Here is a 25,534-nt window from a genome sequence, read left to right as displayed (position 1 = left end):
AAATGCAGCCTCACTGTGTCCTATCAAATGCAGCCTCACTGTCCCATCAAATGCAGCCTCACTATGTCCCATCAAATGCAGCCTCACTGTGTCCCATCAAATGCAGTCTCACTGTGTCCCTTCAAATGAAGTCTCAGTGTTCCATCAAATGCAGCCTCACTGTGTCCCATCAAATGCAGCCTCACTGTGTCATATCAAATGCAGCCTCACTGTGTCCCATCAAATGCAGACTCATTGTGTCCCATCAAATGCAGCCTCACTTTGTCCCATCAAATGCAGCCTCACTGTGTCCCATCAAATGAAGTCTCACTGTTCCATTAAATGCAGTTTCACTGTCCCATCAAATGTAGCCTGTGTCCCATCAAATGCAGCCTCGCTGTCCCTTCAAATGCAGCCTCACTGTCCCATTAAATAAAGTCTCACTGTCCCATCAAATGCAGCCTCACTGTGTCCCATCAAATGCAGTCTCACTGTCCCATCAAATGCAGCCTCACTGTGACCCATCAAATACAGCCTCACTGTGACCCATCAAATGCAGCCTCACTGTGACCCATCAAATGCAGCCTCACTGTGTCCCATCAAATGCAGCCTCAATGTGTCCCATCAAATGCAGCCTCACTGTGACCCATCAAATGCAGCCTCACTGTGTCCCATCAAATGCAGCCTCACTGTGTCCCATCAAATGCAGCCTCACTGTGTCCCATCAAATGCAGCATCACTGTGTCCCATCAAATTCAGCCTCACTGTGTCCCATCAAATGCAGCCTCACTGTGTCCCATCAAATGCAGTCTCACTGCCCCATCAAATGCAGCCTCACTGTCCCATCAAATGCAGCCTCGCTGTCCCATCAAATGCAGCCTCGCTTTCCCATCAAATTCAACCTCACTGTGTCTCATCAAATGCAGCCTCACTGTGTCTCATCAAATGCTGCCTCAAATGTGTCCCATCAAATTCAGCCTCACTGTGTCCCATCAAATTCAGCCTCACTGTGTCCCATCAAATGTGTCCTCATTGTGTCCCATAAAAAATACAGCCTCACTGTGTCCAATCGAATGCAGCCTCACTGTGTCCCAACAAATGAAGTCTCACTGTCCCATCAAAAGCAGCCTGACTGCCCCATCAAATGCAGCCTCACTGTGTCCCATCAAATGCAGCCTCACTGTGTCCCATCAAATGCAGCCTCACTGTGTCCCATTAAATGCAGCCTCACTGTGACCCATCAAATGCAGCCTCACTGTGACCCATCAAATGCAGCCTCACTGTCCAATCAAATGTAATCTCACTGTCCCATCAAATGCAGCGTCACTGTCCCATCACATGCAGACTCACTGTCCTATCAAATGCAGACTCACTGTGTCCCTCCAAATGCAGCCTTACTGTGTTCCATCGCATGCAGCCTTACTGTCCCATCAAACACAGCCTCACTGTGTCCCATCAAATGCAGTCTCACTGTCCCATCAAATGCAGTCTCACTGTTCCATCAAATGCAGCCTCACTTTGTCCCATCAAATGCAGCCTCACTGTGTCCCATCAAATGCAGCCTCACTGTGTCCTATCAAATGCAGCCTCACTGTCCCATCAAATGCAGCCTCACTATGTCCCATCAAATGCAGCCTCACTGTGTCCCATCAAATGCAGTCTCACTGTGTCCCTTCAAATGAAGTCTCAGTGTTCCATCAAATGCAGCCTCACTGTGTCCCATCAAATGCAGCCTCACTGTGTCATATCAAATGCAGCCTCACTGTGTCCCATCAAATGCAGACTCATTGTGTCCCATCAAATGCAGCCTCACTTTGTCCCATCAAATGCAGCCTCACTGTGTCCCATCAAATGAAGTCTCACTGTTCCATTAAATGCAGTTTCACTGTCCCATCAAATGTAGCCTGTGTCCCATCAAATGCAGCCTCGCTGTCCCTTCAAATGCAGCCTCACTGTCCCATTAAATAAAGTCTCACTGTCCCATCAAATGCAGCCTCACTGTGTCCCATCAAATGCAGTCTCACTGTCCCATCAAATGCAGCCTCACTGTGACCCATCAAATACAGCCTCACTGTGACCCATCAAATGCAGCCTCACTGTGACCCATCAAATGCAGCCTCACTGTGTCCCATCAAATGCAGCCTCAATGTGTCCCATCAAATGCAGCCTCACTGTGACCCATCAAATGCAGCCTCACTGTGTCCCATCAAATGCAGCCTCACTGTGTCCCATCAAATGCAGCCTCACTGTGTCCCATCAAATGCAGCATCACTGTGTCCCATCAAATTCAGCCTCACTGTGTCCCATCAAATGCAGCCTCACTGTGTCCCATCAAATGCAGTCTCACTGCCCCATCAAATGCAGCCTCACTGTCCCATCAAATGCAGCCTCGCTGTCCCATCAAATGCAGCCTCGCTTTCCCATCAAATTCAACCTCACTGTGTCTCATCAAATGCAGCCTCACTGTGTCTCATCAAATGCTGCCTCAAATGTGTCCCATCAAATTCAGCCTCACTGTGTCCCATCAAATTCAGCCTCACTGTGTCCCATCAAATGTGTCCTCATTGTGTCCCATAAAAAATACAGCCTCACTGTGTCCAATCGAATGCAGCCTCACTGTGTCCCAACAAATGAAGTCTCACTGTCCCATCAAAAGCAGCCTGACTGCCCCATCAAATGCAGCCTCACTGTGTCCCATCAAATGCAGCCTCACTGTGTCCCATCAAATGCAGCCTCACTGTGTCCCATTAAATGCAGCCTCACTGTGACCCATCAAATGCAGCCTCACTGTGACCCATCAAATGCAGCCTCACTGTCCAATCAAATGTAATCTCACTGTCCCATCAAATGCAGCGTCACTGTCCCATCACATGCAGACTCACTGTCCTATCAAATGCAGACTCACTGTGTCCCTCCAAATGCAGCCTTACTGTGTTCCATCGCATGCAGCCTTACTGTCCCATCAAACACAGCCTCACTGTGTCCCATCAAATGCAGTCTCACTGTCCCATCAAATGCAGTCTCACTGTTCCATCAAATGCAGCCTCACTTTGTCCCATCAAATGCAGCCTCACTGTGTCCCATCAAATGCAGCCTCACTGTGTCCCATCAAATGCAGCCTCACTGTGTCCTATCAAATGCAGCCTCACTGTCCCATCAAATGCAGCCTCACTATGTCCCATCAAATGCAGCCTCACTGTGTCCCATCAAATGCAGTCTCACTGTGTCCCTTCAAATGAAGTCTCAGTGTTCCATCAAATGCAGCCTCACTGTGTCCCATCAAATGCAGCCTCACTGTGTCATATCAAATGCAGCCTCACTGTGTCCCATCAAATGCAGACTCATTGTGTCCCATCAAATGCAGCCTCACTTTGTCCCATCAAATGCAGCCTCACTGTGTCCCATCAAATGAAGTCTCACTGTTCCATTAAATGCAGTTTCACTGTCCCATCAAATGTAGCCTGTGTCCCATCAAATGCAGCCTCGCTGTCCCATCAAATGCAGCCTCGCTGTGTCCCATCAAATGTAGTCTCACTGTCCCATCAAATGCAACGTCTCTGTCCCATCAAATGCAGCCTCACTGTGTCCCATCAAATGCAGCCTCACTGTGTCCAATCAAATGCAGCCTCACTGTGTCCCATCGAATGCAGCCTCTCTGTCCCATCAAATGCAGCCTCACTGTGTCCCATCAAATGCAGTTTCCCTGTCCCATAAAATGCAACAGTCTCACTATGTCCCTTTAAATGCAGCCTCACTGTGTCCCGTTAAATGCAGCCTCACTTTTCCTATCAAATGCTGCCTCACTGTGTCCCATCAAATGCAGCCTCACTGTGTCCCATCAAATGCAGCCTCGCTGTCCCATCAAATTCAGCCTCACTGTGTCCCAACAAATAAAGTCTCACTGTCCCATCAAATGCAGCCTCACTGTGTCCCATCAAATGCAGCCTAAAATGTGTCCCATCAAATGCAGCCTCACTGCCACATCAAATGCAGCCTCACTGCCACATCAAATGCAGCCTCACTGCCACATCAAATGTAGCCTCACTGCCGTATCAAATGCAGCCTCACTGTCTCATCAAATGCAGCCTCACTGTGTCCAATCAAATGCATCCTCACTGTGTCCCATGAAATGAAGCCTCACTGTCCCATCAAATGCATCCTGTGTCCCATCAAATGCAGCCCGTGTCCCATCAAATGCAGCCCGTGTCCCATCAAATGCAGCCTCACTGTCCCATTACCTGCAGCCTGTGTCCCAATCAAATGCAGCCTCACTGTCCCATCAAATGCAGCCTCACTGTCCAATCAAATGCAGCCTCCCTGTCCCATCATATGCAGCCTCACGATCCCATCAAATGCAGCCTGTGTTCCATCAAATTAAGCCTCACTGTCACATCAAATGTAGCCTCACCATCCCATCAAATGCAACCTGTGTTCCATCAAATGCAGCCTCACTGTCCCATCAAATGCAGCCTCACTGTACCATTAAATAAAGTCTCTCTGTCCCATCAAATGCAGCCTCACTGTCCCACCAAATGCAGCCTCAATGTGTCCCATCAAATACAGTCTCACTGTCCTATCAAATGCAGCCTCACTGTCCCATCAAATGCAACCTCACTGTTTCCCATCAAATGCAGCCTCACTGTCACCCATCAAATGCAGCCTCACTGTGACCCATCAAATGCACCCTCACTGTGTCCCATCAAATACATCCTCACTGTGTCCCATCAAATGCAGCCTCGCTGTGTCCCATCAAATGCAGCCTCACTGTGTCCCATCAAATGCAGCTTCACTGTGTCCAATCAAATGTAGTCTCACTGTCCCATCAAATGCAGCGTCACTGTCCCATCAAATGCAGCCTCAAATGTGTCCCATGAAATGCAGCCTCACTACGTCCCATCAAAAGCGGCCTCACTGTGTCCCATCAAATGCAGCCTCACTATGTCCCATCAAATGCAGCCTCACTGTGTCCCATCAAATGCAGCCTCACTGTGTCCCATCAAATGCAGCCTCACTGTGTCCTATCAAATGCAGCCTCACTGTCCCATCAAATGCAGCCTCACTATGTCCCATCAAATGCAGCCTCACTGTGTCCCATCAAATGCAGTCTCACTGTGTCCCTTCAAATGAAGTCTCAGTGTTCCATCAAATGCAGCCTCACTGTGTCCCATCAAATGCAGCCTCACTGTGTCATATCAAATGCAGCCTCACTGTGTCCCATCAAATGCAGACTCACTGTGTCCCATCAAATGCAGCCTCACTTTGTCCCATCAAATGCAGCCTCACTGTGTCCCATCAAATGAAGTCTCACTGTTCCATTAAATGCAGTCTCACTGTCCCATCAAATGTAGCCTGTGTCCCATGAAATGCAGCCTCGCTGTCCCATCAAATGCAGCCTCGCTGTGTCCCATCAAATGTAGTCTCACTGTCCCATCAAATGCAACGTCTCTGTCCCATCAAATGCAGCCTCACTGTGTCCCATCAAATGCAGCCTCACTGTGTCCCATCAAATGCAGCCTCACTGTGTCCAATCAAATGCAGCCTCACTGTGTCCCATCGAATGCAGCCTCACTGTCCCATCAAATGCAGCCTCACTGTGTCCCATCAAATGCAGTTTCCCTGGCCCATAAAATGCAACAGCCTCACTATGTCCCTTTAAATGCAGCCTCACTGTGTCCCGTTAAATGCAGCCTCACTTTTCCTATCAAATGCTGCCTCACTGTGTCCCATCCAAAGCTGCCTCACTGTGTCCCATCAAATGCAGCCTCACTGTGTCCCATCAAATGCAGCCTCGCTGTCCCATCAAATTCAGCCTCACTGTGTCCCAACAAATAAAGTCTCACTGTCCCATCAAATGCAGCCTCACTGTGTCCCATCAAATGCAGCCTCAAATGTGTCCCATCAAATGCAGCCTCAAATGTGTCCCATCAAAAGCAGCCTCAAATGTGTCCCATCAAATGCAGCCTCACTGCCACATCAAATGCAGCCTCACTGCCACATCAAATGCAGCCTCACTGCCACATCAAATGCAGCCTCACTCCCGCATCAAATGCAGCCTCAAATGTGTCCCATGAAATGCAGCCTCACTACGTCCCATCAAAAGCGGCCTCACTGTGTCCCATCAAATGCAGCCTCACTGTGTCCCATCAAATGCAGCCTCACTGTGTCCCATCAAATGCAGCCTCACTGTGTCCCATCAAATGCAGCCTCACTGTGTCCCATCAAATGCAGCCTCGCTGTCCCATCAAATTCAGCCTCACTGTGTCCCAACAAATAAAGTCTCACTGTCCCATCAAATGCAGCCTCACTGTGTCCCATCAAATGCAGCCTCAAATGTGTCCCATCAAATGCAGCCTCAAATGTGTCCCATCAAATGCAGCCTCAAATGTGTCCCATCAAATGCAGCCTCACTGCCACATCAAATGCAGCCTCACTGCCACATCAAATGCAGCCTCACTGCCACATCAAATGCAGCCTCACTGCTGCATCAAATGCAGCCTCAAATGTGTCCCATGAAATGCAGCCTCACTACGTCCCATCAAAAGCGGCCTCACTGTGTCCCATCAAATGCAGCCTCACTGTGTCCCATCAAATGCAGCCTCACTGTGTCCCATCAAATGCAGCCTCACTGTGTCCCATCAAATGCAGCTTCACTGTGTCCAATCAAATGTAGTCTCACTGTCCCATTAAATGCAGCGTCACTGTCCCATCAAATGCAGACGCGCTGTAACATCAAATGCACCCTCACTGTGCCCCATCAAATGCAGCGCCACTGTCTCATCAAATGCAGACTCACTGTCCCATCAAATGCAGCCTCACTGTGTCCCATCAAATGCAGACTCAGTGTGTCCCATCAAATGCAGTCTCACTGTCCCATCAAATGCAGCCTCACTGTGTCCCAATCAAATGCAGCCTCACTGTCCCATCAAATGCAGCCTCACTGTCCCATCAAATGCAGCCTCCCTGTCCCGTCATATGCAGCCTCACGATCCCATCAAATGCAGCCTGTGTTCCATCAAATGCAGCCTCACTGTCACATCAAATGCAGCCTCGCCATCCCATCAAATGCAACCTGTGTTCCATCAAATGCAGCCTCACTGTCCCATCAAATGCAGCCTCACTGTCCCATTAAATAAAGTCTCACTGTCCCATCAAATGCAGCCTCACTGTCCCATCAAATGCAGCCTCACTGTGTCTCATCAAATGCAGTCTCACTGTCCCATCAAATGCAGCCTCACTGTCCCATCAAATGCAGCCTCACTGTGTCCCATCAAATGCGGCCTCACTGTGTCCCATCAAATGCAGCCTCACTGTGTCCCACCAAATGCAGCCTCACTGTGTCCCACCAAATGCAGCCTCACTGTGTCCCATCAAATGAAGTTTCACTGTCACACAAAATGCAGCCTGTGTCCCATCAAATGCAGCCTCGCTTTCCCATCAAATGCAGCCTCACTGTGTCCAATCAAATGTAGTCTCACTGTCCCATCGGATGCAGCCTCACTGTCCCATCAAATGCAGCCTCACTGTGTCCAATCAAATGCAGTTTCCCTGTCCCATAAAATGCAACAGCCTCACTATGTCTCTTTAAATGCAGCCTCACTGTGTCCCGTTAAATGCAGCCTCACTTTTCCTATCAAATGCAGCCTCACTGTGTATCATCAAATGCAGCCTCGCTGTCCCATCAAATTCAGCCTCAATGTGTCCCAACAAATAAAGTCTCACTGTCCCATCAAATGCAGCCTCACTGTGTCCCATCAAATGCAGCCTCAAATGTGTCCCATCAAATGCAGCCTCAAATGTGTCCCATCAAATGCAGCCTCAAATGTGTCCCATCAAATGCAGCCTCACTGCCACATCAAATGCAGCCTCACTGCCACATCAAATGCAGCCTCACTGCCGTATCAAATGCAGCCTCACTGTCTCATCAAATGCAGCCTTACTGTGTCCAATCAAATGCATCCTCACCGTGTCCCATGAAATGAAGCCTCACTGTCCCATCAAATGCATCCTCACTGTCCCATTACCTGCAGCCTGTGTCCCAATCAAATGCAGCCTCACTGTCCCATCAAATGCAGCCTCACTGTCCAATCAAATGCAGCCTCCCTGTCCCATCATATGCAGCCTCCCTGTCCCATCATATGCAGCCTCACGATCCCATCAAATGCAGCCTGTGTTCCATCAAATGAAGCCTCACTGTCACATCAAATGCAGCCTCACCATCCCATCAAATGCAACCTGTGTTCCATCAAATGCAGCCTCACTGTCCCATCAAATGCAGCCTCACTGTACCATTAAATAAAGTCTCTCTGTCCCATCAAATGCAGCCTCACTGTCCCACCAAATGCAGCCTCAATGTGTCCCATCAAATACAGTCTCACTGTCCCATCAAATGCCGCCTCACTGTCCCATCAAATGCAGCCTCACTGTGTCCCATCAAATGCAGCCTCACTGTCACCCATCAAATGCAGCCTCACTGTGACCCATCAAATGCACCCTCACTGTGTCCCATCAAATACATCCTCACTGTGTCCCATCAAATGCAGCCTCGCTGTGTCCCATCAAATGCAGCCTCACTGTGTCCCATCAAATGCAGCTTCACTGTGTTCAATCAAATGTAGTCTCACTGTCCCATCAAATGCAGCGTCACTGTCCCATCAAATGCAGCCTCAAATGTGTCCCATGAAATGCAGCCTCACTACGTCCCATCAAAAGCGGCCTCACTGTGTCCCATCAAATGCAGCCTCACTATGTCCCATCAAATGCAGCCTCACTATGTCCCATCAAATGCAGCCTCACTGTGTCCCATCAAATGCAGCCTCACTATGTCCCAACAAATGCAGCCTCACTGTGTCCTATCAAATGCAGCCTCACTGTGCCATCAAATGCAGCCTCACTATGTCCCATCAAATGCAGCCTCACTGTGTCCCATCAAATGCAGTCTCACTGTGTCCCTTCAAGTGAAGTCTCAGTGTTCCATCAAATGCAGCCTCATTGTGTCCCATCAAATGCAGCCTCACTGTGTCATATCAAATGCAGCCTCACTGTGTCCCATCAAATGCAGACTCACTGTGTCCCATCAAATGCAGCCTCACTTTGTCCCATCAAATGCAGCCTCACTGTGTCCCATCAAATGAAGTCTCACTGTTCCATTAAATGCAGTCTCACTGTCCCATCAAATGTAGCCTGTGTCCCATCAAATGCAGCCTCACTGTCCCATCAAATGCAGCCTCGCTGTGTCCCATCAAATGTAGTCTCACTGTCCCATCAAATGCAACGTCTCTGTCCCATCAAATGCAGCCTCACTGTGTCCCATCAAATGCAGCCTCACTGTGTCCCATCAAATGCAGCCTCACTGTGTCCAATCACATGCAGCCTCACTGTGTCCCATCGAATGCAGCCTCACTGTCCCATCAAATGCAGCCTCACTGTGTCCCATCAAATGCAGTTTCCCTGGCCCATAAAATGCAACAGCCTCACTATGTCCCTTTAAATGCAGCCTCACTGTGTCCCGTTAAATGCAGCCTCACTTTTCCTATCAAATGCTGCCTCACTGTGTCCCATCAAATGCAGCCTCACTGTGTCCCATCAAATGCAGCCTCACTGTCCCATCAAATTCAGCCTCACTGTGTCCCAACAAATAAAGTCTCACTGTCCCATCAAATGCAGCCTCACTGTGTCCCATCAAATGCAGCCTCACTGTGTCCCATCAAATGCAGCCTCAAATGTGTCCCATCAAATGCAGCCTCAAATGTGTCCCATCAAATGCAGCCTCACTGCCACATCAAATGCAGCCTCACTGCCACATCAAATGCAGCCTCACTGCTGCATCAAATGCAGCCTCACTGCCGCATCAAATGCAGCCTCAAATGTGTCCCATGAAATGCAGCCTCACTACGTCCCATCAAAAGCGGCCTCACTGTGTCCCATCAAATGCAGCCTCACTGTGTCCCATCAAATGCAGCCTCACTGTGTCCCATCAAATGCAGCCTCACTGTGTCCCATCAAATGCAGCTTCACTGTGTCCAATCAAATGTATGTAGTCTCACTGTCCCATCAAATGCAGCGTCACTGTCCCATCAAATGCAGACTCGCTGTAACATCAAATGCACCCTCACTGTGTCCCATCAAATGCAGCGTCACTGTCTCATCAAATGCAGCCTCACTGTGTCACATCAAATGCAGACTCAGTGTGTCCCATCAAATGCAGTCTCACTGTCCCATCAAATGCAGCCTCACTGTGTCCCAATCAAATGCAGCCTCACTGTCCCATCAAATGCAGCCTCACTGTCCCATCAAATGCAGCCTCCCTGTCCCGTCATATGCAGCCTCACGATCCCTTCAAATGTAGCCTGTGTTCCATCAAATGCAGCCTCACTGTCACATCAAATGCAGCCTCGCCATCCCATCAAATGCAACCTGTGTTCCATCAAATACAGCCTCACTGTCCCATCAAATGAAGTTTCACTGTCACACAAAATGCAGCCTGTGTCCCATCAAATGCAGCCTCGCTTTCCCATCAAATGCAGCCTCACTGTGTCCAATCAAATGTAGTCTCACTGTCCCATCATATGCAGCCTCGCTGTCCCATCAAATGCAGCCTCACTGTGTCCCAACAAATAAAGTCTCACTGTCCCATCAAATGCAGCCTCACTGTGTCCCATCAAATGCAGCCTCAAATGTGTCCCATCAAATGCAGCCTCAAATGTGTCCCATCAAATGCAGCCTCAAATGTGTCCCATCAAATGCAGCCTCACTGCCACATCAAATGCAGCCTCACTGCCACATCAAATGCAGCCTCACTCCCGCATCAAATGCAGCCTCAAATGTGTCCCATGAAATGCAGCCTCACTACGTCCCATCAAAAGCGGCCTCACTGTGTCCCATCAAATGCAGCCTCACTGTGTCCCATCAAATGCAGCCTCACTGTGTCCCATCAAATGCAGCCTCACTGTGTCCCATCAAATGCAGCCTCACTGTGTCCCATCAAATGCAGCCTCGCTGTCCCATCAAATTCAGCCTCACTGTGTCCCAACAAATAAAGTCTCACTGTCCCATCAAATGCAGCCTCACTGTGTCCCATCAAATGCAGCCTCAAATGTGTCCCATCAAATGCAGCCTCAAATGTGTCCCATCAAATGCAGCCTCAAATGTGTCCCATCAAATGCAGCCTCACTGCCACATCAAATGCAGCCTCACTGCCACATCAAATGCAGCCTCACTGCCACATCAAATGCAGCCTCACTGCCGCATCAAATGCAGCCTCAAATGTGTCCCATGAAATGCAGCCTCACTACGTCCCATCAAAAGCGGCCTCACTGTGTCCCATCAAATGCAGCCTCACTGTGTCCCATCAAATGCAGCCTCACTGTGTCCCATCAAATGCAGCCTCACTGTGTCCCATCAAATGCAGCCTCACTGTGTCCCATCAAATGCAGCTTCACTGTGTCCAATCAAATGTAGTCTCACTGTCCCATTAAATGCAGCGTCACTGTCCCATCAAATGCAGACGCGCTGTAACATCAAATGCACCCTCACTGTGCCCCATCAAATGCAGCGCCACTGTCTCATCAAATGCAGACTCACTGTCCCATCAAATGCAGCCTCACTGTGTCCCATCAAATGCAGACTCAGTGTGTCCCATCAAATGCAGTCTCACTGTCCCATCAAATGCAGCCTCACTGTGTCCCAATCAAATGCAGCCTCACTGTCCCATCAAATGCAGCCTCACTGTCCCATCAAATGCAGCCTCCCTGTCCCGTCATATGCAGCCTCACGATCCCATCAAATGCAGCCTGTGTTCCATCAAATGCAGCCTCACTGTCACATCAAATGCAGCCTCGCCATCCCATCAAATGCAACCTGTGTTCCATCAAATGCAGCCTCACTGTCCCATCAAATGCAGCCTCACTGTCCCATTAAATAAAGTCTCACTGTCCCATCAAATGCAGCCTCACTGTCCCATCAAATGCAGCCTCACTGTGTCTCATCAAATGCAGTCTCACTGTCCCATCAAATGCAGCCTCACTGTCCCATCAAATGCAGCCTCACTGTGTCCCATCAAATGCGGCCTCACTGTGTCCCATCAAATGCAGCCTCACTGTGTCCCACCAAATGCAGCCTCACTGTGTCCCATCAAATGAAGTTTCACTGTCACACAAAATGCAGCCTGTGTCCCATCAAATGCAGCCTCGCTTTCCCATCAAATGCAGCCTCACTGTGTCCAATCAAATGTAGTCTCACTGTCCCATCGGATGCAGCCTCACTGTCCCATCAAATGCAGCCTCACTGTGTCCAATCAAATGCAGTTTCCCTGTCCCATAAAATGCAACAGCCTCACTATGTCTCTTTAAATGCAGCCTCACTGTGTCCCGTTAAATGCAGCCTCACTTTTCCTATCAAATGCAGCCTCACTGTGTATCATCAAATGCAGCCTCGCTGTCCCATCAAATTCAGCCTCAATGTGTCCCAACAAATAAAGTCTCACTGTCCCATCAAATGCAGCCTCACTGTGTCCCATCAAATGCAGCCTCAAATGTGTCCCATCAAATGCAGCCTCAAATGTGTCCCATCAAATGCAGCCTCAAATGTGTCCCATCAAATGCAGCCTCACTGCCACATCAAATGCAGCCTCACTGCCACATCAAATGCAGCCTCACTGCCGTATCAAATGCAGCCTCACTGTCTCATCAAATGCAGCCTCACTGTGTCCAATCAAATGCATCCTCACCGTGTCCCATGAAATGAAGCCTCACTGTCCCATCAAATGCATCCTCACTGTCCCATTACCTGCAGCCTGTGTCCCAATCAAATGCAGCCTCACTGTCCCATCAAATGCAGCCTCACTGTCCAATCAAATGCAGCCTCCCTGTCCCATCATATGCAGCCTCCCTGTCCCATCATATGCAGCCTCACGATCCCATCAAATGCAGCCTGTGTTCCATCAAATGAAGCCTCACTGTCACATCAAATGCAGCCTCACCATCCCATCAAATGCAACCTGTGTTCCATCAAATGCAGCCTCACTGTCCCATCAAATGCAGCCTCACTGTACCATTAAATAAAGTCTCTCTGTCCCATCAAATGCAGCCTCACTGTCCCACCAAATGCAGCCTCAATGTGTCCCATCAAATACAGTCTCACTGTCCCATCAAATGCCGCCTCACTGTCCCATCAAATGCAGCCTCACTGTGTCCCATCAAATGCAGCCTCACTGTCACCCATCAAATGCAGCCTCACTGTGACCCATCAAATGCACCCTCACTGTGTCCCATCAAATACATCCTCACTGTGTCCCATCAAATGCAGCCTCGCTGTGTCCCATCAAATGCAGCCTCACTGTGTCCCATCAAATGCAGCTTCACTGTGTTCAATCAAATGTAGTCTCACTGTCCCATCAAATGCAGCGTCACTGTCCCATCAAATGCAGCCTCAAATGTGTCCCATGAAATGCAGCCTCACTACGTCCCATCAAAAGCGGCCTCACTGTGTCCCATCAAATGCAGCCTCACTATGTCCCATCAAATGCAGCCTCACTATGTCCCATCAAATGCAGCCTCACTGTGTCCCATCAAATGCAGCCTCACTATGTCCCAACAAATGCAGCCTCACTGTGTCCTATCAAATGCAGCCTCACTGTGCCATCAAATGCAGCCTCACTATGTCCCATCAAATGCAGCCTCACTGTGTCCCATCAAATGCAGTCTCACTGTGTCCCTTCAAGTGAAGTCTCAGTGTTCCATCAAATGCAGCCTCATTGTGTCCCATCAAATGCAGCCTCACTGTGTCATATCAAATGCAGCCTCACTGTGTCCCATCAAATGCAGACTCACTGTGTCCCATCAAATGCAGCCTCACTTTGTCCCATCAAATGCAGCCTCACTGTGTCCCATCAAATGAAGTCTCACTGTTCCATTAAATGCAGTCTCACTGTCCCATCAAATGTAGCCTGTGTCCCATCAAATGCAGCCTCACTGTCCCATCAAATGCAGCCTCGCTGTGTCCCATCAAATGTAGTCTCACTGTCCCATCAAATGCAACGTCTCTGTCCCATCAAATGCAGCCTCACTGTGTCCCATCAAATGCAGCCTCACTGTGTCCCATCAAATGCAGCCTCACTGTGTCCAATCACATGCAGCCTCACTGTGTCCCATCGAATGCAGCCTCACTGTCCCATCAAATGCAGCCTCACTGTGTCCCATCAAATGCAGTTTCCCTGGCCCATAAAATGCAACAGCCTCACTATGTCCCTTTAAATGCAGCCTCACTGTGTCCCGTTAAATGCAGCCTCACTTTTCCTATCAAATGCTGCCTCACTGTGTCCCAACAAATGCAGCCTCACTGTGTCCCATCAAATGCAGCCTCACTGTCCCATCAAATTCAGCCTCACTGTGTCCCAACAAATAAAGTCTCACTGTCCCATCAAATGCAGCCTCACTGTGTCCCATCAAATGCAGCCTCAAATGTGTCCCATCAAATGCAGCCTCAAATGTGTCCCATCAAATGCAGCCTCACTGCCACATCAAATGCAGCCTCACTGCCACATCAAATGCAGCCTCACTGCTGCATCAAATGCAGCCTCACTGCCGCATCAAATGCAGCCTCAAATGTGTCCCATGAAATGCAGCCTCACTACGTCCCATCAAAAGCGGCCTCACTGTGTCCCATCAAATGCAGCCTCACTGTGTCCCATCAAATGCAGCCTCACTGTGTCCCATCAAATGCAGCCTCACTGTGTCCCATCAAATGCAGCTTCACTGTGTCCAATCAAATGTATGTAGTCTCACTGTCCCATCAAATGCAGCGTCACTGTCCCATCAAATGCAGACTCGCTGTAACATCAAATGCACCCTCACTGTGTCCCATCAAATGCAGCGTCACTGTCTCATCAAATGCAGCCTCACTGTGTCACATCAAATGCAGACTCAGTGTGTCCCATCAAATGCAGTCTCACTGTCCCATCAAATGCAGCCTCACTGTGTCCCAATCAAATGCAGCCTCACTGTCCCATCAAATGCAGCCTCACTGTCCCATCAAATGCAGCCTCCCTGTCCCGTCATATGCAGCCTCACGATCCCTTCAAATGTAGCCTGTGTTCCATCAAATGCAGCCTCACTGTCACATCAAATGCAGCCTCGCCATCCCATCAAATGCAACCTGTGTTCCATCAAATACAGCCTCACTGTCCCATCAAATGAAGTTTCACTGTCACACAAAATGCAGCCTGTGTCCCATCAAATGCAGCCTCGCTTTCCCATCAAATGCAGCCTCACTGTGTCCAATCAAATGTAGTCTCACTGTCCCATCATATGCAGCCTCGCTGTCCCATCAAATGCAGCCTTACTGTGTCCCCAACAAATAAAGTCTCACTGTCCCATCAAATGCAGCCTCACTGTGTCCCATTAAATGCAGCCTCACTGTGTCCCATCAAATGCAGCCTCACTGTGTCCCATCAAATGCAGCCTCACTGTCTCATCAAATGCAGCCTCACTGTCTCATCAAATGCAGCCTCACTGTCCCATCAAATGCAGCCTCACTGTGTCCCATCAAATGCAGCCTCACTGTGTCCCATCAAATGCAGCCTCAAATGTGTCCCATCAAATGCAGCCTCACTGTGACCCATCAAATGCAGCCTCACTGTCCAATCAAATGTAGTCTCACTGTCCCATCAAATGCAGCGTCACTATCCCATCAAATGCACACTCACTGTCCCATCAAATGCAGCCTCACTGTGTCCCATCAAATGCAGACTCACTGTGTCCCACCAAATGCAGACTTACTGTGTCCCATTGCATGCAGCTTACTGTCCCATCAAACGCAGCCTCACTGTGTCCCATCAAATGCAGTCTCACTGTCCCATCAAATGCAGCCTCACTTTGTCCCATTAAATGTAGCCTCACTGTGTCCCATCAAATGCAGCCTAACTGTGTCCCATCAAATGCAGCCTCACTATCCCATCAAATGCAACCTCACTATGTAACATCAAATGCAGCCTCACTGTGTCCCATCAAATGCAGCCTCACTGTGTCCCATCAAATGCAGCCTCATTGTGACCCTTCAAATGAAGTCTCAGTGTTCCATCAAATGCAGCCTCACTGTGTCCCATCAAATGCAGCCTCACTGTGTCATATCAAATGCAGCCTCGCTGTCCCATCAAATGCAGCCCCGCTGTCCCATCAAATGCAGACTCACTGTGTCCCATCAAATGCAGCCTCACTGTGTCCCATCAAATGCAGCCTCACTGTGTCCCATCAAATGCAGCCTTACTGTGTCCCATCAAATGCAGCTTGTCTCCCATCAAATGCAGCCTCACTGTGTCCCGTCAAATGCAGCCTCACTGTGTCCCATCAAATGCAGCTTGTATTCCATCAAATGCATCCTCACTGTCCCATCAAATGCAGCCTGGGTCCCATTAAATGCAGCCTCACTGTGTCCCATCAAATGCAGCCTCACTGTGTCCCATCAAATGCAGCCTCACCGTGTCCTATCAAATGCAGCCTCACTGTCCCACCAAATGCAGCCTGTGTCCCATCAAATGCAGCCTGTGTCCCATCAAATGCAGCCTGTTTTCAATCAAATGCAGCCTGTGTCCAATCAAATGCAGCCTCACTGTTCCATCAAACCCCCCTCCCCCCGTTCTCCACAGGAGGTCCGGATCGGCACTTACCTTGCTGTGGTGTCCTCTCCTCCTGCTCTGTCTCATTCAGTGGGCACTGGCAGCGGTGGTGGAGGAGTCCGCTCCACATACTTCCTCCGCTCGGGTGCAATGGGAGAGAGAAAACCGGAAGTGACATCTAACTCAGATGTCAATCAAACCACCCGGCTGTAGTAATACATACTACGGGCGCCAGGCGGAAGCTGTTCGGTGCGAAGGAATGTGCCGCAAGGCAGGACAAAAACCCACAAATGAACCGCCTCATCTTCAATCTCGTGATTGCATAGACGTGGCGCTTCCCATAGTGCACTGTGTCCACCGCCTGAACACAGTGCACTTAAGGACCTTTTTTCTATTTATTTTTTTAAAGGGCCATTTTTTATTTTTTTTTGTGACTGCCTGGAGGGGGGGTGGCACCACTTTATTCTACCAGTACAAGGGGTGCCTAAGGAATGGTTCCTGCCCCCTCTCCTACTTCAGCCTCTGGTTGCTGACTCTCCACAGGCAAAAAGCCCCAGTCCAGTGTTTGTGGACAGTCCATATACCCCAGAGTGTACCACAGACTGCCTGGGTCTGTCTGAAGAATTGGTTCTGGGCCCAAGCAAAGAGAGTATGGAGGATGCAAACAGCCTTAATCCTCCTGTGGCCCAAGAATTTTGACCTGAAGCTGCTTACTTGCAACCCGATTCCAAAGAGGACACTGGGACTCACTACCCTTTGCAGTTCACTATATTGCCAGGTCGTCTGCACCCACAGATATTCATGGCTCTCTGCACAACCAGAAACCTGCAGTGATTGCTGCTGGATGCACACAAACTGCGATCACCACAGCTAATCTCTGGCTGTGCGGAGAGCCAGACAGTGAATGGGGCTGGTGGCCACACCTAGCCATTGAGGCGTGCAGCAGGAATCAGAAGATTCATGGGGCTGCTATTTGCACCGGCCCGAATCCCGGTTAGAATGCAGCCTTAATCTACATTCGCACTGGCAATTTAGGTGCATGTGAATTGTAGTGGAAGGAGTCTTCTGATTCCTGCTTTGAGTGGTTCTAAGCGGCTAGAAGATTCCTGCTACTACAATTTCCCTAAATGGTCCCTGTGAATGTAGCCATATTAGTGTGTGGAAGTACTTCAGCTGCTGACCTTATAAAAATACAGCCTGCTTCTGTCCCCCCCATCCCATCCCATCCCATTCCATTCCATCCCATCCCATCCCATTCCATCCCATCTTATTCCATTCCATTCCATTCCCAGGAGATTGTTTCTACCAACCTCTGTAGTTTCATGCTTTTCTAATGCACTCATTTTCAGTGAATAGAGATAGGCTCGGGCATGTTCAAAATCCCATGTGCCCGATCCTGCCAGGAAGCCGACACTGCACACTGCTAATCACAGGCAGTGAGACATTTCCTGTGCAGCTGCAAATCGCTGCCTGTGATTAGCCATGCTTCCTGCTGTGGCTCTGAGTGGTTCTAAGCGGCTAGAAGATTCCTGCTACTACAATTTCCCTAAATGGCCCCTGTGAATGTAGCCATTTTAGTGTGAGGAAGTACTTCAGCAGCTTACCTGCAAATCGCTGCCTGTGATTAGCCATGTGCAGTGTCATCTTCCTGGCGGGATTGGGCATGTGGGATTTCAAACACACCTGAGCCCATCTCTATCAATGAACACCATTCTCCCTGTGTCTTCCTCTGCTGATTAATTGTTCTGTAGCATTTTGGCAGCCTGTGCAGGAGTGAGCATATAACAGCCTATGTTTAGCAGAGCTGTAGAATTAAATGTGTGTCCCTGTAATACTCACCATACACTATAAAATTTGATTTGAAGGCTGCTATAGACTAGGTATGTAAGAGATAAGGGTATTGGGATGGTTTTGGCAGAAAAGAAATTGAAAAGACTTCTATATATTGTGAAAAGTAAAATTCTGTCTAAAACAATGAACTTAGTTTTAAATTCTATTTACTACTATATTACTTCAATTTGTGAAATCAAGATCCATTCTTACTCTATAACACACAGAGATGCATCTCGGCCCCACCCCCATCCCCATTCTCTCCTCATTGGCTCACTGGCAGTGAGTGACAGTAGCAGGAGCCAATGGTTACTGCTGCTGTCTCAGCCAATAAGGAGAAAGAGACCCGGGAGAAGCTCATCTCTCATGCACATTGCTGGATCGAGAGGGGGCTCAGGTGAGTATTGGAGGGGGGGAGCTGCTGCACACAGAAAGTTTTTTTACCTTCATGCATAGAATGCCTTTAAAACCATTTTAAATATTGAAATGATTTTGAAGTGGTTTGCCCTTTTTTTTGTATGTTAAAAGTGATCATAACATCCTTTATATGTTATATCTTCCATGTACTGAGTTAAAAGGTAACTCCACTTTTGTAAAAAAAAAAAAAATAGCAAATATATAATATACTATAATATATAGTTAATTCTGCAGTCCTGTAATTTGTTGTGAAATTCAATGCAACATGGCAATCTGGAGGCATTCTATACACAGCTGGTGTACAAGACACCACTAGAAATATAATTTTCTTCTTGTGTGATTAGCTCACTGATTTTCCCAGAAGGCTACACTAAGATATAAGTCAGATTTTAGGCATCCTCTGCAGCAAAAATTTATTTTTTTGGTGAGAGGCTTCCAAAGGGTTATTCACTTGTAAAAGTATGCAGACCTTGCAGCTCTTCTCATTAGACCATTGCAAATACATCAGCACATCAAATCACACCCATTCAGAATCAGAATCTAAGGCTGGGTTCACACCTACTACGGATGTGTCTAACAGCAGGGGTCCGGTTCTCCTTTTCAGGGACGAATCCGGACCAAATTTTTGCCTGAATTCGTACCTGAAACTGAGCCAAAGACGCACAGGACCCTTGTGCACTCTGCTCCGCAGGCGCCCCTGAGATATGTGAACCGGCTTCATTGAGAGCTGTTCATAATCTCCTGTCATGCGAATTGGATGTGGAAAAAAACACATTCAATTCGCATAAGTGTGAACCAAGACTAAAAGATGTAAAAGAACAAACAGCATTTTTTTTTCAGTGCAAAAACAGGACTTTGCTTTAAAGTAAGGCCTGGTATACACGGTTTGACTGTTTTACGACCGAGCGTCTGATTTTTGTTAAAAGCACGTTTGCAGGATTTTGTCTAGCATACTAACTATCCGCAAATTGTCATTTGACAAACACGAACGTAGTGATGTACTATTATGCCCTGTACACATGATCGGACATTGATCGAACCTTCAGACAACAAAATCCATGGATTTTTTCCAACGGATATTGGCTCAAACTTGTCTTGCATACATGGTCACACAAACTTGTCGGAAAATCCGATTGTTCTGAACGCGGTGAGGTAAAACACATACGCCGGGACTATAAACAGGGCAGTAGCCAATAGTTTGTTGTCGGAAAATTTTATAGCCTGCTCTCAAACTTTGTGTGTCGGAAATTCCGACGGAAAAAGTTAGATGGAGCCCACACACGATCGGAATTTCCGACAACACAATCTGATCTCACTTTTTCCGTCGGAAAATCCTACCGTGTGTACAAGGCATGAGAGTATAAAGAGGAAGTTCATTTCTCAATTGCCACACTTTGGGCCCCTTCTGCTAATTTCATGTTAGTAGAAGTTTGGTGAGTGTTGATTCACGATTTTCAGATCGTACAAAAAAAATGCCTTTTAAAATACGTTTGGCATAACTACATCCATATCACCAGCAGAGCAGCTTTGTTATTATTCCATTAAAGAAGATGAGAATGTGTGCTGCATTTCGACATTTCATCAATTGCCGCATCACAAATGTTAATTCTAGATTACGAACAGTAGTTTACAAGACCAAACTCTTCCCAGCCATTCCTTGATTCTGAGCATGTGTGTTTGTACTTTCGACTTTTGTGTGACGATTTCTGTACTGACCATCCGAAAATCAAATGTTGAGTTCACATCCAACAAAAATTTTATAGCCTGCACATCCAGCTTTTGTCTGACAAAAAAGTCAAATCGGATGTGGAAAGCACCGTACTAACGATCCAAAAATCCGCAGACAGCTCGTCTTATGAATCTTCCCTTCTGATTTTTGTATTGTGTGTATGAGGCCTTCATTTGTTAAATTTCCCTCAATTGTGCATTAATCACCCAGAGGGGATTTTTTTTCACAACAAAAGTGGAGTTACTCTTTAAGTATTAAAGTTGAACTCAATACTAAATAAAGAAATCATGCAATGTCAGACTCCCAGCATAGTTAAATGAATAATTTTATTTGCATAAGCATCCCATGGGGGTTATTTATGAAAGTCTAATCCACTTTGCACTACAAGTGCAAACTGCAAGTGCAAAGTGCACTTGAAATTGCACTGAAAGTGCTCTTGGAAGTGCAGTCGCTGTACATCTGAGGGGTAGATCTGAAATGAGGGGAAGCTCTGCTGATTTTATCATCCAATCATGTGCAAGCTAAAATGCTGTTCAGTGCATATTCAAGTGCACTTTGCACTTGTAGTTTGCACTTGTAGTGCAAAGTGGATTTGCCTTTCGTAAATAACCCCCTATGTGTTGAAAACTCACTGGGCCTCTGAACAAAATACCCTCTTCATAATCCCCTGCTTCTCCCTCTACATCCTCCTACAGCATGCATTTCTACTAGCTGCAGTTGCACAAAGGAATTATGGAAGAAAGTTTTAAACATTTAAAAACATGTATTCATTATTATATTTTTGTAAAAACATTGTGATTATTGCCTGTTACTTTTTTTGTTTGCCTGTAATTCAGCTTTGAGACCAGTGTCTCATATAGCAATTGTAATGTACAGTATATAGGATATATTTTCCATTTTTCCACTCACATGTATTTATTTTGTTTCTTTTGTTTGCCTGTAATTCAGCTTTGAGACCAGTGTCTCAAATAGCAATTGTAATGTACAGTATATAGGATATATTTTCAATTTTTCCACTCAGATGTATTTATTTTTTTCCCTCCAGGCCAGTACAAAGTTTAAAATGGCACATTAGCTTAATTTCACGTGAGATATGAACTGATTTAAATTCTGTCAGCGTACTCTACAACCGCCCCTTGCATTTTGAGGTAATTGTAACAGGACACTGCTCTCTCATTGCAATTGATATAGAATACATGGGTGTCACAAAAATACTGTATAAACGTTGACAAAAACTATGCCAATAGATAGCTGAGATTTTACTCTAGTTATCCCTAATGATGAACTCCCTAGTCTTCAATGATTTATGATCGCTAATCTAATGTATGTATTCAAACCGGCCTCTGAACACCCTTTGGCCAAGGCAAATTATTGGCAGTTAACCTCCACCCAAAGGGGGAAGAAGGAGCGATGGTTTGATTTCTTCTAAGCTTGGTTCTGCTGGTAGTAAGTAAACTGTGGTATACAAGGATAAAAACATATTGTGCTCCTGTCAAAATGTTTTAAAAAATTAAACTTGCCTCAATAATATGTTTCTTGGCAATAGCCAAATAGCAGAACAAGCCTTTACTCTAGTTTTCTATATGTACCATTTTCTATAGACATATGGATGTCAAAAAAGATGTTGAGACTTTAACACCATGACCTCTACAAATAAAAAAATAATTACATAAAGTTGGTGTTATCTTTTTGGTAAATATAACAGAATCTGTGCAAATCTCTCTCAGGGCAAATTTTAGATGATTTACTTGTAAGTAATTAAGAACAAGGACTTTCATAATCTATTCAAATGTGAACTGGTCTCTCTTCCATTGTGATGACTGCACTTTGCTTTAGACATATGTTCAATGGAGGGATGCTGAAAATTCTCATCAGCTGTGCCTTTTATGTCTTCGTTTTTTTCACAGCCTAATTATCAGTATTGGTCGTGGTAGCATATGTCCATTTTCTCTTTTTTACCCCTGGAGTATTTACACACTATATAATATGCAGGTCATTGGCAAACTGCTAATAATAATTATAATAACATTAATAATAATACTAATATTAATAATAATAATAATAATAATAATAAAACAGTCATGTTTCTGTTTTTTTCAATCAAGTCCCTGACATTTTTAGTACAAGCCTTTTATTTTTGTGAAAATATACAAGGCAAGAGACAAAGCAAGCTGTTCAACTATTCAGTGTACAGAGTAAACAAATGTATCCATGGTTACCAGAATGGTACATGCTGTATTACCTTGAATCTTACCGAAGGAAAACATACTTGGAATGACATAACCCAGAGCCCTTCAAAAACAATCCTACATTTAAAAATAACTATTTTAGCCCATATTAACTTGACAAACACAGATATTACCACTTTTTCCTTTAAGTAACAAAACAGTTTATTTTACCAAAAAGTACTTGATGTTAGAGAGATAAGGAAAATGTAATTGTGTTTTTATTTATTTATTTACTCCTCAATTTTTGTTAGATTTTTGCAAACATCATTTGGGTCTGTGTAAAATAAATATTACTATTACCGATTGATAATGGGTATTCTTAGGGAAAAGATAACTAACTAGCATATCTACAAGTTAGAGAATGAAAACTTTTGCCAATATAATAACAGTGAAGACCCTAACCACTTCCTGCCTGCCCATGATTTTGTGATAGCAGACTTTTGATGTTCGAAGGGGTCGCTCTACAGTTGCAATCTGTCTCCCCATGTGAAAGATCGCACCAACAATGACAGATCACCGTACTGGCCTGCTGCTGGTACCATGTGATCGCTGTGACCAATCATAGCAGATCAAATGACAGTTGTAAACAATGGATGGCTTCCTTTCATGCCATCCATTGTGTATAATTGTCTTGCTAGCTGTGATTGATCACAGTGATCACATGTACAGACAGAGCCAATCACAACCCGTCTGTACCATGTTTATATATATATATATATATATATATATATATATATATATATATATATAAATTCATTGGTATAAGCAATCATAGCAATCAACCAATCATAATGTGTAAAAAAAAAAAAAAAAAAAAAAAAAAAAAGAATCCTGATCACTGCACCAGAGTAGTACAGTGTTACTGTGGTAAAACTGTATTGCTCTGGTCAGTGTGTTAAAAAAATGTAAAAAAAAAAAAGAAAAAAATGTAACAAAAGGAAAAAAAAGAAAAATATTGTTATTGAAAGGAAATAGTAGGCATTCTGGATGGCCACCCTTCTTGTAGGTACACCAACAGGGCCCTCAGATATCTGGAGGCACTGAATGAAATGAGAAGCAGGTTGTGCATTCCTAAAATGTCTACCTTTATTAGGTGTGTATACAGCTTATATAGGGTTCAACTTACCAATAGGAAGAGGGGAGGGGGAGTGGTTAGTAAATGATGTATTGGTATACGATATATGGCTACAAGTCAGTGACCCCTAAAATACATTTATCATGAGGTTACAGGAGTCAACAGATCATCTGGTTATGAGTCATACGTCATGCATCCTGTGCCATGGCTCACAGAACAGGGAACAGGAAAGGACAAACCAACCCACAATGATATACATAGAGTACAGTGCTTGTGCAAGCATTTTTCTAAGCATTCTTTCATAGTTGCAGATTTAAGCTAAAATGACAAGCTTGACAAGGTTTTGTAAACTATAATGGCAAAGCATAACAAAATGGAGTCACAATGGTCTGGGCATATAATTACAATCCTTTCTTTTGTCACAAACGTGACAATCACAAACCCTGTTGCCCCAATATGCCCCCAACATTCACCTGGACTATTTTCGAACAAATTAACCATTATCCTAAGCATGTAAAAATAGAGAAAAATGAACACATAATCTCAGCTGCATAGCGATTGTCCATGAACTACAAAGGGAAGGGGCGTGACAGTCCATAAAAGTAAGTGGGAGGGGCATGACAGCCTTTAGGCCAAATAAAAAATAGTCCCAAAGAAAAGCACAAAAAAGTATGTTTTTCTTGTATGGCTTCTGAATGTTCATTAAATTCATAAAAAGGAAGGACAAGGAAATGTCCACATTATAATTCTCATTCTCTTAAACCATTCCCAAAATGTTTGGTTCGATTCTGTGCTCATTCATATTTTACATAGATCCACCCCAAAAACCCTGCCTCTTTGTAATTATAGAACTCAATATCCTTAGACACCCTAGAATTGATGCATTGGGCTAGACTTGGGTATTTGGCTGGCACATCTGGATCTTTCTCTCATGATGCTCACTGGAATTTCGTAGACCTTGGGCGTGCGTCAATTGGCTAACCCTTAAGGTGTCATTCCCAGGAACATTTTCCAGCAGGAGTCCGCCTTTACTCATCTCAGCACTTCCCATGGCATTTGAACAACAGAGATGAACAACAAAGATTTCCATGTAGAAGCTATATTCATCTCTTCATTCAGATAGGGTAGGGTATGAATGGGGTGGGCATTTCTTCATGTGCAGGGGGCTAGGGGTGAATGCTGGCTGGCTGGAGCAGATACATCTCATCCAACATGAACAATCACAGAATCTACCTGATCAATTCAGGCCTTAACCATTTGAGGTATTAATATCCCTCATTGATTCAAACATAAGTAAAGCATGCAGAAATAAAAATGTTTCTCAGCAGCAGTCTTAAATATATTGAATCTATATAATGAACTAAACATTTTTTTTTCCCTTCAAATCCAGTATTACAGCAGGATTTCAACAAAACTTAAACACCTTTAGCTCCTTCTATCCCCGAGACCTAAGTGGACCCGAGGGTCTCCGAACAGAACATTTTACCCATTTTACACATATTCTGACTCAGAAGTCAGAATCCCAACTTTGCAAATATATCTGATCATCAGTAACAAACAAAACATTGATGGATAAACAACATTATATCATTAGCACTTCACGATTGACACTCTGGGAATTCAAAAGGTAAATATATCCAGAATAGGCACTCTGACTGTTATTCAAA

Source organism: Aquarana catesbeiana, linkage group LG11 (assembly GCF_042186555.1).
Source record: "Aquarana catesbeiana isolate 2022-GZ linkage group LG11, ASM4218655v1, whole genome shotgun sequence".
NCBI lineage: Eukaryota > Metazoa > Chordata > Amphibia > Anura > Ranidae > Aquarana > Aquarana catesbeiana.
Note: the sequence above shows the minus strand (reverse complement) of the source record.